The following is an 11,412-nucleotide window of genomic DNA, read 5'->3' as shown; positions in this document are numbered from 1 at the left end:
TATCTCTCCCTCGTTGCAGCCGATTGAACGCTGTGACAGGGATAGGGACTGGGAGGGCAGCAGCCATCTTGGGAGTAGCCCAGGGTCGGCGCTGTAGTTGTTTTGGAACTCGCTCGCCTGATTGCATATAATGTGCCCCCCTCCCCGGCCGCGCAGCGGGCGCGCCTAAGGCAAGCCCGTCTGCGCCAGTCTGCGCCGGGACGGGCCCAGGGCCCAAACCTTCGGCTGTTCGTATCTCCTACTCTTCCGAAGGCTTGTTAAATCTCCGCGGGTCTGCCTGCTGTTTGCCCCGTGCAACCCAAGGGATGCTGAACTCATCAGGCATTTCACTCCCCTCTGTCAGCACCCAGCCACCTTCATCCTCCCAGTGTCAACACACTTTATCATCGAAGCCCATTCCTGCCAAAACTCAACACTTAAGCATTGCCTATCTTAACACGAGGTCACTTGCCAACCACCATCTGGATATTTTCCTTTTCCTTACCGATCACAAACCGGATATCTTTTTCCTAACAGAAACGTGGCTCAACACCGGCTCATCCCCTGAGGTTCTAGCTGCCTTACCCGACAATTATTACATCCTTCAGGCAGACCGAGCAACAGGGAAAGCAGGCGGTGGAGTCGCCGCGATTATTAATAAGGATCTCATCTTTTCCAAGATGACACCGCTTGATTTCACCGAAGTTGATAACTTGGTCGTTAAGCTAGACTCAAGTTCGGGACCTCTTGTATGCATACTGCTATACAGACCCCCCCAAAACATGCCGCCTTTTCCTTTTTCCTTATGTGATCAACTGTCCTCTTTGGTCACTGACTACACCAACATACTGCTCATTGGCGATTTTAATTATTGGCTCAACTGTGCGAATGGTGGCCCTGCAGCCTCGGAGCTCATGGAGCTTCTTGCCGGACTCAATTTTCGGCCTCATATCAATACTGCGACCCATGTCAAAGGGCATACTTTGGACCAAATCTGGAGCACTCACGTCGACATCTCTCCCCCCACTGTTTCGCCGTGCATCTGGTCAGACCATTTTCTGATCCAGTTTAACATCTCTATTTCTGAACCCATAACTAAGGCAGTCACCGAACAGGGACTTATCAGGAAATGGGGCACCTTGGACACCCCTGCCTTCTTGGAAAGTCTAATTGACTCGCAACCGGCCCAAAACTCTGACCCCAATTCTGCCGAGTTAGATGTCTTTATCTGGCTTAAGGCTGCCAGTGATACCCACGCCCCATTGAAAAAATGTAACACCATTCGTCATTCTAACGCCCATAAATGGTTCTCATCGGATCTGAGAGAAAAAAAGCTTTTTGTTCGGCAAAAAGAGCGTGCATGGAGGAGAACCTATAATTCCCTTGACAGGACCAGCTACCTGGCTGCTCGTGCAGACTATATGAAAACTATTCTGTCTGCCAAATCTAAGTTCTTTTGCAACCTAATTGAACAGTCGAACAACAACCCTAAGGAGATCTTTTCCATTGTTAAAAAACTCTCGAATCCTAGTAGAACTGAGTGTAAACCTGCTGCCAATCAAGAATTCTGTAACACCTTGAATCAATATTTCTTGGATAAAATTGCCTTAATCAAATCCAGCATTCCTGCCATTGTCCCGGATTTGTCTGTCCTGGCCTATTCATCTAACCACCCAATTTTGGATTGCTTTCCTCTTATGGACACTACTACCCTTACATCCCTATTAAATAGGGTAAAATCAGGCTCTCCCCACGATTGTTTTCCCCCTCATATATTAAAGACGGTCTTTACCGCCGTCCCTACTCCGGCGCTGAGCCTTCTCAATACCTCTCTGCTCCAAGGGATTGTACCGGAATCGTTTAAGGATGCAGTCCTGCTGCCTCTCCTGAAAAAACCAGGAGCAGATCCCAATGCCCTTTCGAACTACAGACCCATTTCCTTGCTTCCGTATTTGGCCAAGGTACTGGAAGCGCACGTCACCTCTCACCTCTCACTTTTCATTGAACAGTCAGGTGTGCTACATCCCTCACAGGCCGGTTTTCGACCAGCCCATTCAACCGAGTCAGTTATCGTAGCGGTCTTGGACTCCCTACGCCTCAGTGCTGACTTGGGAACACCTCAAGCGCTTGTCCTGCTTGATCTGTCGGCCGCGTTTGACACGGTCGACCACAACATCCTTCTCGACCGTGTCAGATCTGAGGGCATCTGCGGCCGTGCCCTTGACTGGCTCAGATCTTTTCTCTCCGGCCGCAGCGGTTGGTCTCCCCCCTTTCTCCTCCCACAAACTCCATACCACTTGTGGAGTTCCCCAGGGCTCATCCCTATCACCGTTATTGTTTAACATTTATATGCTCCCTCTGCTTCAGTCCCTTCACTCATTCAAAGTCACTACCTTCAATTACGCAGATGACCTGCAGCTCACCTTCACAATTGATAACTCCCCTGATTCAATCCACCAATTTCAAAACACCATGCTCCATATCTGCCAGTGGATTGATGTGAATCAACTCAAGCTGAATCCGGGCAAAACGGAACTGGTCTTGTTCGGCGATAGTCATCGTTTCTGGGGCCCCCAATACTGGCCATCTAAGTTGGGGTCCCCACCTGTGCCGTCTAGATCAGTCAAAAGCCTGGGGGTAGTTATTGATGACGAGCTTTCTTTAAAACCTCAGGTTAATTCCGTTGTGTCCACCTGCTTTTTCCAATTACGGAAAATAAAGAAGATCAGTCGGATGCTCACTCGATCTGCTCTGACGCAGGTTGTAAGAGCATTAGTGTTGTCTCACTTAGACTACGCTAATGCCATCTACCTCGGCCTGCCTGTCACCCTTAGCAGACGTTTACAGATGGCACAAAACCAGGCAGCGAGACTGATATATCACCATCCACGATGGCAGTCCGCCAGACTGCTTCTGAGGCAACTTCATTGGCTTCCGATTCAACATCGTGTCACTTTCAAATCGGCCTGCATAATTTTCAAATCCCTTCACAATTGCGGCCCTCAGTTCATTCAAAAACTTCTTCTTAGGTACACCCCCTCTCGCAGCCTTCGCTCTGCTTCCCAAATTCTCCTGACTGTCCCCCGTTACAAGCTGTTGCGCAAGGGAGGCCGCAGGTTTGCCACCCTTGCTCCCAAGTTATGGAACTCTCTCCCCTTGGAGATTCATTCATGCACCGCTCTTCTACCATTCAGGAAGCTCTTAAAGACATGATTGTTTACCCAGACTGCGGCCTAGCGCTTGAGGTCTCTTGTAAAGTCAGTTCCCTGTTGGTCAGTGCCATGAAACCTTTGGGTGTGCGAGCGCTTTATAAAACTTTGATAAGATAAGATAAGGAATACAAGGCCCAGCTAAGGAAGGCCAAAGCCCAGTTCCTGGAAGATACTCTGGCTAAGGCCCCTAATAAGTCGCAGACCCTGTTTAAGGTGGTCAATAATCTAGCCAATCCGTCTTGTACTGTACCAGCTATTCCGGCCTCTCCGGAATTATGCGATTCCCTGGCCCTCGCGTTTGGGGAGAAAATTGAGACAATTTTGAATGGACTCCGGGTCTCTGGGCAGTCCGTATTGTCTTTATCTTCTTCCTTAGAATCCCCCCTTCATTCGGGCTCTGAGTGGGATGACAACAAGGAAGAGCTCCCTCAGCTGTCCGGTTTTCCTATACTCTCCTTGGAGGTGTAGGAGAGTAGGGTCTGCTATCCTATGGTCACCCCAAATTTTTGCTTTTTGCTTCACTGGTTTCTGACTTAATGTGGCTGTGGGCCTGCTAATCAGACCCACAGCCTGCTGTTCTCTCTCTAAATTACTGCCAATGCACTTTAGGTGCATTACGAATTGGAACTGGTTCACCTTATGAGCCCCTGTACTAGTGCACCCTAGGTGCCCAGGGCATAGGTGTATCCAAGGCCTACCAGGGGCTGCAGCATGTATTGTGCCACCCCTGGCCTGGCCTCCATATTTGACACAACTGGCTGATCACTCAGCTGGGGTAAGTCGGTGTAACCACCTCTTACTTAGGTACAGTATGTCTGTGCCTAACCCTAAACTGGACACATATGTTCCTATCAGCCACTCCTATGGAAGGCCTCATCAATCCTGGAGGCAGAGTGCTTGGAAATATGTGAGATGGTGCTCTAGCATGAGCTGAGCCTGTCTGCAGCTGTCGGGAACCACTCCCTAAGCTGTTCCGGGATATTGCCATACCATATACTCTTAAGTGCATTATAATCCTCGCGGTTATTTGCTATCTTTGGTTTGGCTTTATCAAAACATGTTGAGTAAGGTGTCATATGAATTGGAATACTATCCCCTCGCCAATTCTGGCGACGGAGATAGCATTCCACCCTTCTAGAGGGAAACGACATGTGTGTAGCCTTAACCCCGGTTAAAGTTAAACAGAGCCTCAGCATCACAAAATGGATGCTGCCACCACAGACACGAGTCTGGCCTCCTGCTGCTGACCGAAACTCGGCAGATTGTGGCCTGGACAAAGGGTTTCCTGCCTTGGGAGGTGCGAGCACCACCCCAGACAGGATTTTGTGTATTGGGTAGGACAGGGCTGAATAGAATCAGACATGCCCGGGGCACACAAGGTGTCCCCGTGCATAGGCCAGTCCAAACCGGTTCTGGGGCCTTCCAGCCCCAGTCCTGGCGAGGAGCTGGACAAAGGAAAGGGGGTGTAACCGCCCCCCTTCCTGGTTCCTCCCAGAGGAGGGACCTAGTAGGTGATCCACCCCTCAGATTGGGAATAAGAGCGGGAGCAGTGCCATTGCACAGCAGATCATCCTGAATCAACTTTACACGAAGAAGAAGACTGGACTTCGACATTCTGCTGCACAGAAGACTGAAGAGAATCTCCCTTGTGGCCTAGGAGTGGCCACCCTGTGAACACAGGTACCAACCAGCAACTCGACGTCTGCTTTGCCGCCGCCTCCCGCCGGAGACCGAGCCCAGAGCCCGACAAGAACCAGACTCCCAGACCTCTCAGAGCCCGATCCACAGTCCCTGCAAAGAAGGGACCCGTGGAGGCACCGAGTGACGTGGGACCGGACCTCTTGGAAGACACTCGAAAAGCTGACTGCGCAGCTTCTGAGGCATCCTCGACGTTGTGCTTTGGGGACTGAGAACCCCCACCACCGAGCAGCCCTTGCACCGAAGATCAGCCCTCCAGCATCTCCACGATCTGCGTGGAGCCCTTTTGCATTGTGCCACTCGATGCGCCATCCCGGCCACTAGCCACGTGGTCAGCGGCCATCTTGGCGACGAACCCGAAGATTTACACAGCAGGTCTGGTTGCTCCAGACCTACCCAAGCTCCTGTGAAAAGGAGCCCCCGCTCTGACCTTGCTGGTCCGAGTGAACAGCATCTTTCAACTTCTGCGTGGCTTGCATTTGCCAAGGCCTGTTTGCTCCGATCAGGTCGCCGACACCGCCAACAGCGAGAAGCCTACGTGGGACAGCTCGTGACCGACTCCTGGACGTCCTCGACTCCGGGTATTCACGTGGCTGCAGAAAGAAGCTACCCGACAACGCCTGTTTGCACCCGACATCGCCTGGTTCCAATCTGGTTCCACGGTAGTCACTGGCTAGTGACTTTGAACACTGTCCCCTCTGCTTTCAGGTCTTCACATCTTCAGATCCACCCTTGGATCCACCGGAACTCTTCTCATCGAGCCGCCTGCATCTTCAGCTCCAAGCACCATCGACCGGCGTGACGAAACCCGACACTACTTCGACCCTGTGCACCCGCTTCCTGTGGGTGAGGTAACTCAGCTCCGCCAGTGCTCCTGCATTGGTACACATCTCAAGGGCCTGTGTCTTAAGTTTTAACTCCGTAGGTCACTCGGAAGGTTCCTAACTTTCTAACTTTGTACTTTTTACGCACCATAGACTTTGTATTGGAAAGTGCGTGCACTTTGAACACTGCACCCGAGCCCCGTGGGCCTCTCCTGACTTAGTCACTGCTAGTCTCGAATAGCTCCAGCGATTCCCAAGGCCCTAGGCCTCTTCACTTTCCTCTTGGTATCTCTTATACCACTTTCTTAGTATATGGTTTAGGTGGCCCCTAGGGCTCATCCATATTGTGCAACTTTTGTGTATTTTAAACTGTCTTGTGATTTAACGCTTGTGCTTCTGTGCTCATAAAGAGTCCAGGGGATTTTATAGTTAATAAATCAATATATATTTTCAATATATATCTGTGTGGTGTCCCTTTCATTTGGTATTCAAGGGGGTTGTGTATGGTATAACAGCTGGCTTCACATGCCTTTCAGAGTTTAGCCTAAGACTGCTTTGTCCACGTTACCACTAGGATAACTGGTCTACAAGGTTGAATTACAACCATCATCATAAGGGTTGCTTGGCATGGTACAAAGTGATCACTAAGAATTAGTGAGCATTATATACCAGGCCAACTTCTCACATTGGTGAGCAGCGGATTGGGATCTGAGCTTGCTGTTGTTTTACCATTACAATCTTTGAGATTATCATTTGAAAGATCATACAGGTACCTGCTAGGTACATATAAAACAAGACTAGTATACATAAGTTCTACTGAACTTAGTTGTTGTAGAGCAAAGGGAGTAGCACACCCTAGCTACAACTACTAGATAGGTTTAGTAGGTAAACACCAGTGTAGGTAGATTGCAACACATCCACCCACACTAGAGCAATGTCTGGAGCAGAGGGGTCCAGTGGACTTACTCCTGTTGAGAGTGACCCTCCAAGGGCACCATCCAAATTTGCTATTTTTTCCTTTAAGGAATTAAGACAGCTTTGTGTCTTAAGGTGTCTGAAGACAGGGCCTTCCCCTACTACAGACCACCTAAGAGAGCTCTTAGACCAGTCTGAGACTCTAAAGCCCTCTAAAGCAAACCCCACAGGGGATGCTGAAGGAGGCCATCCTTCAGAGGATGACACTGTAGACACCCCTGCCCCTATCATCCTGGTAGATGAGGAAGCCTCCACCACTGGAGCTCCTCAGGTAGATGTAGAGGAAGAGGAGGAGGTGGAAAGCAGTGAGTCAGATGATGACAGAGATAGTCAGGTGCTGGTCAGTAGACTGAACCAGGCTAACTTAAGTCAACTTGGGAATGAATCAGGTAACAACCCATTCAGACCCCCAGGTGGAATTAACCAGGAGCCTAGGAGGAGAAGGACTCACTCAGGTGACTCTGACAACTCCCATGCTTCTAGAGGTTCTCATGGTCACTCCAGAAGGAGGATGACTAGCCCTCAGAGAAGGGAACATGAGACCAAATTGAGAGAATCTCAAATTAGAGAGGCTGAATTGAGAGTCCAGAGACAAGAGTTAGAGATTGCCCTGGCCCAAGAGAAACTTGCTAGAGCAAGACAGCCTAGAGAGAGTGGGGTAATAGAACCCACTGGTGGCAGCAATATCCACAAGGATAAAGACAGGTCTTTTGATAATAGAAACCTGAGTAAGATTGTGCCCCCCTACAAAGCTGGGGATGATATCCATAAATGGATTACTGCAATGGAGAGAGCCTGCAGAGTACAGCATATCCCTCAGGAGCAGTGGGCAGCAATCTTGTGGCTCTCCTTTGAAGGTAGAGGCCGAGACAGACTCCTCACAGTTAGTGATGGGGATTCTAGAAACTACCTGGTCCTGAAGAGTGCTCTGATTGATGGGTTAGGCTTAACCACTGAACAGTACAGGTTAATGTTCAGAGATACCCAGAAGACACAGACTCAGGACTGGTCTGAATTTGTTGAGTGTGCCACTAAGGCTCTGGAGGGATGGTTGCTGGGAAGCAAGGTTACAGACTATGAAGGATTGTATAATTTGCTGATGAGAGAACAAATTTTAAATAATTGTCAGAACCAGCAGTTGCATCAACATTTGGTTGACTCAGATTTGACCTCTCCCCAAGAATTGGGAAAGAGGGCAGATAAATGGGTTAGAACCAGAGTTAAGCAAAAGAACCAGAACCAGAACCAGGGTGGTGACCAGAAGAAAACAGACCAGAAGGGTGGGGAGCAGAAAGCTAAAGACCAGAAGTCTTCAACAGGGCCCCAAACTGAGACAGAGGGTGGGTCCCAAACTTCCAAGAAGAAGAAGAAAGAAGGTCAGAAGAAACCCTGGTGTAAAACTTGTAAGAACACCTCTCACTGGACAAGTGAGTGTAAAAAGGGTGGAGCCCCCAGCACTGCAGCCCCTAAGGCACCTGCACCCACTAGTACAGTTAGCAGTGCTGGTCCTCAAGCCAAGGGATTAGTGGGTATCACTTTGGGAACTGAAGGAGATTCTGACCTAGTCAGAACCCTTACACAGGCTGTTCTGGTTTGTGAAGGGGACATAGATTTGACCCCTGACATAAGTCCCAGTAACTTGGGCAAATACAGACAGACACCTTTGATTAACAATAAAGTGGCTCAAGCTTACAGGGACACATGTGCCAGTGTCACTATGGTGACACCTAACTTTGTGGACCCTGGACAATACATGCCAGGCGATGATTACCTGGTGACCAATGCCAGCAATGTCACTACTACACATAGTGTGGCACTTGTTAACTTTTCCTGGGGAGGGGTAACTGGCCTAAAGAAAGTTGTGGTTAGTGCTGATCTCCCAGTAGAATGTTTGTTGGGCAATGACCTGGAGAGCTCTCTATGGTCAGAAGTTGAGTACAGGACTCATGCAGAGATGTTAGGGATATCATCACATGTCCTTGCTGTGACCAGGTCACAGGCCAAAAAGTGCCTCTCTGAACCTCAGGTCTTGGATCCTGGAACAATGGACCAAGCACCTTCCAAGAAGAAGAACAGGAGGGTTAAGGCTGTGCCTTCCCAACTGCCTACAAGTGAGGATCAGGCTTCACAGGAAACTGATCTTGAGACCCCTGAAGGAACTGGCCCTGAAGAACTTGAACCTGATCAGGTTGAGTTTCTGGGGACAGGGGGACCTTCTAGGGCAGACTTGGGGCAGGCTCAGTTAACCTGTCCTTCTCTTGAACCCCTCAGACAGCAGGCTGCTGCTGAGGCTGCTGGGAATGCTCAAGGTGCCCATAAAGTATATTGGGACGATGGACTCCTTTATTCAGAGGCTAGAGACCCCAAGCCTGGTGCTACCAGGAGGTTGGTTATACCTCTGCAATTTAGGGGCTTCCTACTCACCTTGGCCCATGATATTCCTTTAGCAGGACACCTAGACCAGAACAAGACTTGGGACAGGCTTGTCCCTCACTTTCACTGGCCTCACATGTCTGAAGACACCAAGGAGTTTTGTCGCTCCTGTGAAACCTGCCAAGCCAGTGGTAAAGCAGGTGGAACAACAAAGGCCCCCCTAATACCACTACCTGTGGTGGGGGTTCCCTTTGAAAGAGTGGGGATTGATATTGTTGGTCCAATGGATCCCCCTACAGCATCTGGGCACAGATTCATACTGGTGGTAGTGGATCATGCCACCAGGTACCCAGAGGCAATTCCACTTAGGACCACAACAGCTCCTGTTGTGGCCAGGGCCTTACTTGGAGTTTTCTCCAGAGTGGGGTTTCCTAAGGAGGTAATATCAGATAGAGGTGCCAACTTCATGTATGGATATTTGACAGCTATGTGGAAGGAATGTGTTGTCAACTACAAGTTCACCACTCCTTATCACCCACAATGCAATGGGCTTGTTGAGAGATTTAACAAGACCCTAAAGGGCATGATTAAAGGATTACCTAAAAAGCTCAGGCGAAGATGGGACATCCTACTGCCCTGCCTTTTGTTCGCTTACAGAGAGGTCCCACAAAAGGGGGTTGGCTTCAGCCCCTTTGAATTGTTGTTTGGGCACCCTGTAAGAGGACCCCTGTGTCTAGTGAAGGAAGGATGGGAGTTACCTCTCAAAAAGCCTAAACAGGACATAGTGGACTATGTACTTGGTCTCCGCTCCAGGATGGCAGAGTACATGGAAAAGGCATCCAAAAACCTTGAGGCTAGCCAAGAATTACAAAAAGCTTGGCATGACCAAAAGGCTGTCCTTGTTGAATTTCAGCCTGGACAGAAGGTATGGGTGTTGGAGCCAGTGGCCCCAGCAGCACTCCAAGACAAATGGTCTGGACCCCATACAATTCTGGAGAAGAAGGGAGAGGTTACCTACTTGGTGGACCTAGGGACTCCCAGGAGCCCCCACAGGGTGCTCCATGTGAACAGATTGAAGGCATATGTCAGCAGGGCAGACATGGGCTTGCTCATGGCTACAGATGAGGGACAGGAGGAAGAGAGTGACCCTCTCCCAGACCTGCTCACTCAGAACCCTGAGGATGGCTCAGTTGATGGTGTGGCCTTAGGTGGCAGCCTCACTGAACATCAGCAACATGACTGCAGACAAGTTCTACAGGCATACAGGCATATGTTCTCATTGACACCCAGTCAGACTAACTGGTGTACACATGTGGTGGACACTGGTGACAGTCTTCCTGTAAAGAGCAAAATTTACAGGCAACCTGACCACGTCAGGGACTGTATAAAGACTGAGGTGCAAAAGATGCTGGAATTAGGTGTCATTGAGCCTTCAGAGAGCCCCTGGGCTAGCCCAGTGGTTCTGGTCCCCAAACCTCACACCAAAGATGGCAAGAGAGAGATGAGGTTCTGTGTGGATTACAGAGGACTCAATGCTGTCACCAGGACAGATGCACACCCTATTCCAAGGGCAGATGAGCTCATTGACAAGTTGGCTTCTGCCAAATATTTGAGCACATTTGACTTGACAGCTGGCTACTGGCAAATCAGGTTAGCTGAGGAGTCTAAAGCCAAGACAGCATTTTCTACCCCTAGTGGGCATTATCAGTTTGTGGTGATGCCCTTTGGTTTGAAAAATGCACCTGCCACCTTCCAAAGGTTGGTGAATCAAGTCCTCACTGGGTTGGATGACTTTTGTGCAGCTTATCTGGACGATATTGCTGTCTTTAGCTCCACCTGGGAGGATCACCTGGTCCACCTGAAGGAAGTGCTTGAGGCTCTGCAGAAGGCAGGCCTCATTATCAAGGCAACAAAGTGCCAGATAGGGCAGAGCAAGGTTGTGTACCTGGGCCACCTGGTAGGTGGGGGTCAGGTTCAACCACTGGAGAGTAAGATCCAGACCATCAAGGACTGGTCCCCTCCAACCACCCAGACTCAGGTCAGAGCTTTCTTGGGCCTGACTGGGTACTACAGGAAGTTTGTTAAGAACTATGGGTCCATTGTGACTCCTCTTAATGATCTGACATCTAAGAAGATGCCCAAAAAGGTTCAGTGGACAGAAATCTGTCAAAAGGCATTTGATGACCTGAAGAAGGCCATGTGCTCTGCACCTATCCTGAAGAGTCCTGACTACTCAAGAGAGTTCATTGTCCAAACAGATGCTTCTGAGTTGGGAGTGGGAGCAGTGCTTTCACAGCTTAATGTAGATGGCCAGGACCAGCCCATTGCTTTCATTAGCAGAAGGCTGACCC

Source organism: Lissotriton vulgaris, unplaced genomic scaffold, assembly GCF_964263255.1.
Source record: "Lissotriton vulgaris unplaced genomic scaffold, aLisVul1.2 SCAFFOLD_3421, whole genome shotgun sequence".
NCBI lineage: Eukaryota > Metazoa > Chordata > Amphibia > Caudata > Salamandridae > Lissotriton > Lissotriton vulgaris.
The sequence above is the reverse complement of the archived record's forward strand: the minus strand, read 5'-3'. Positions refer to the sequence as shown.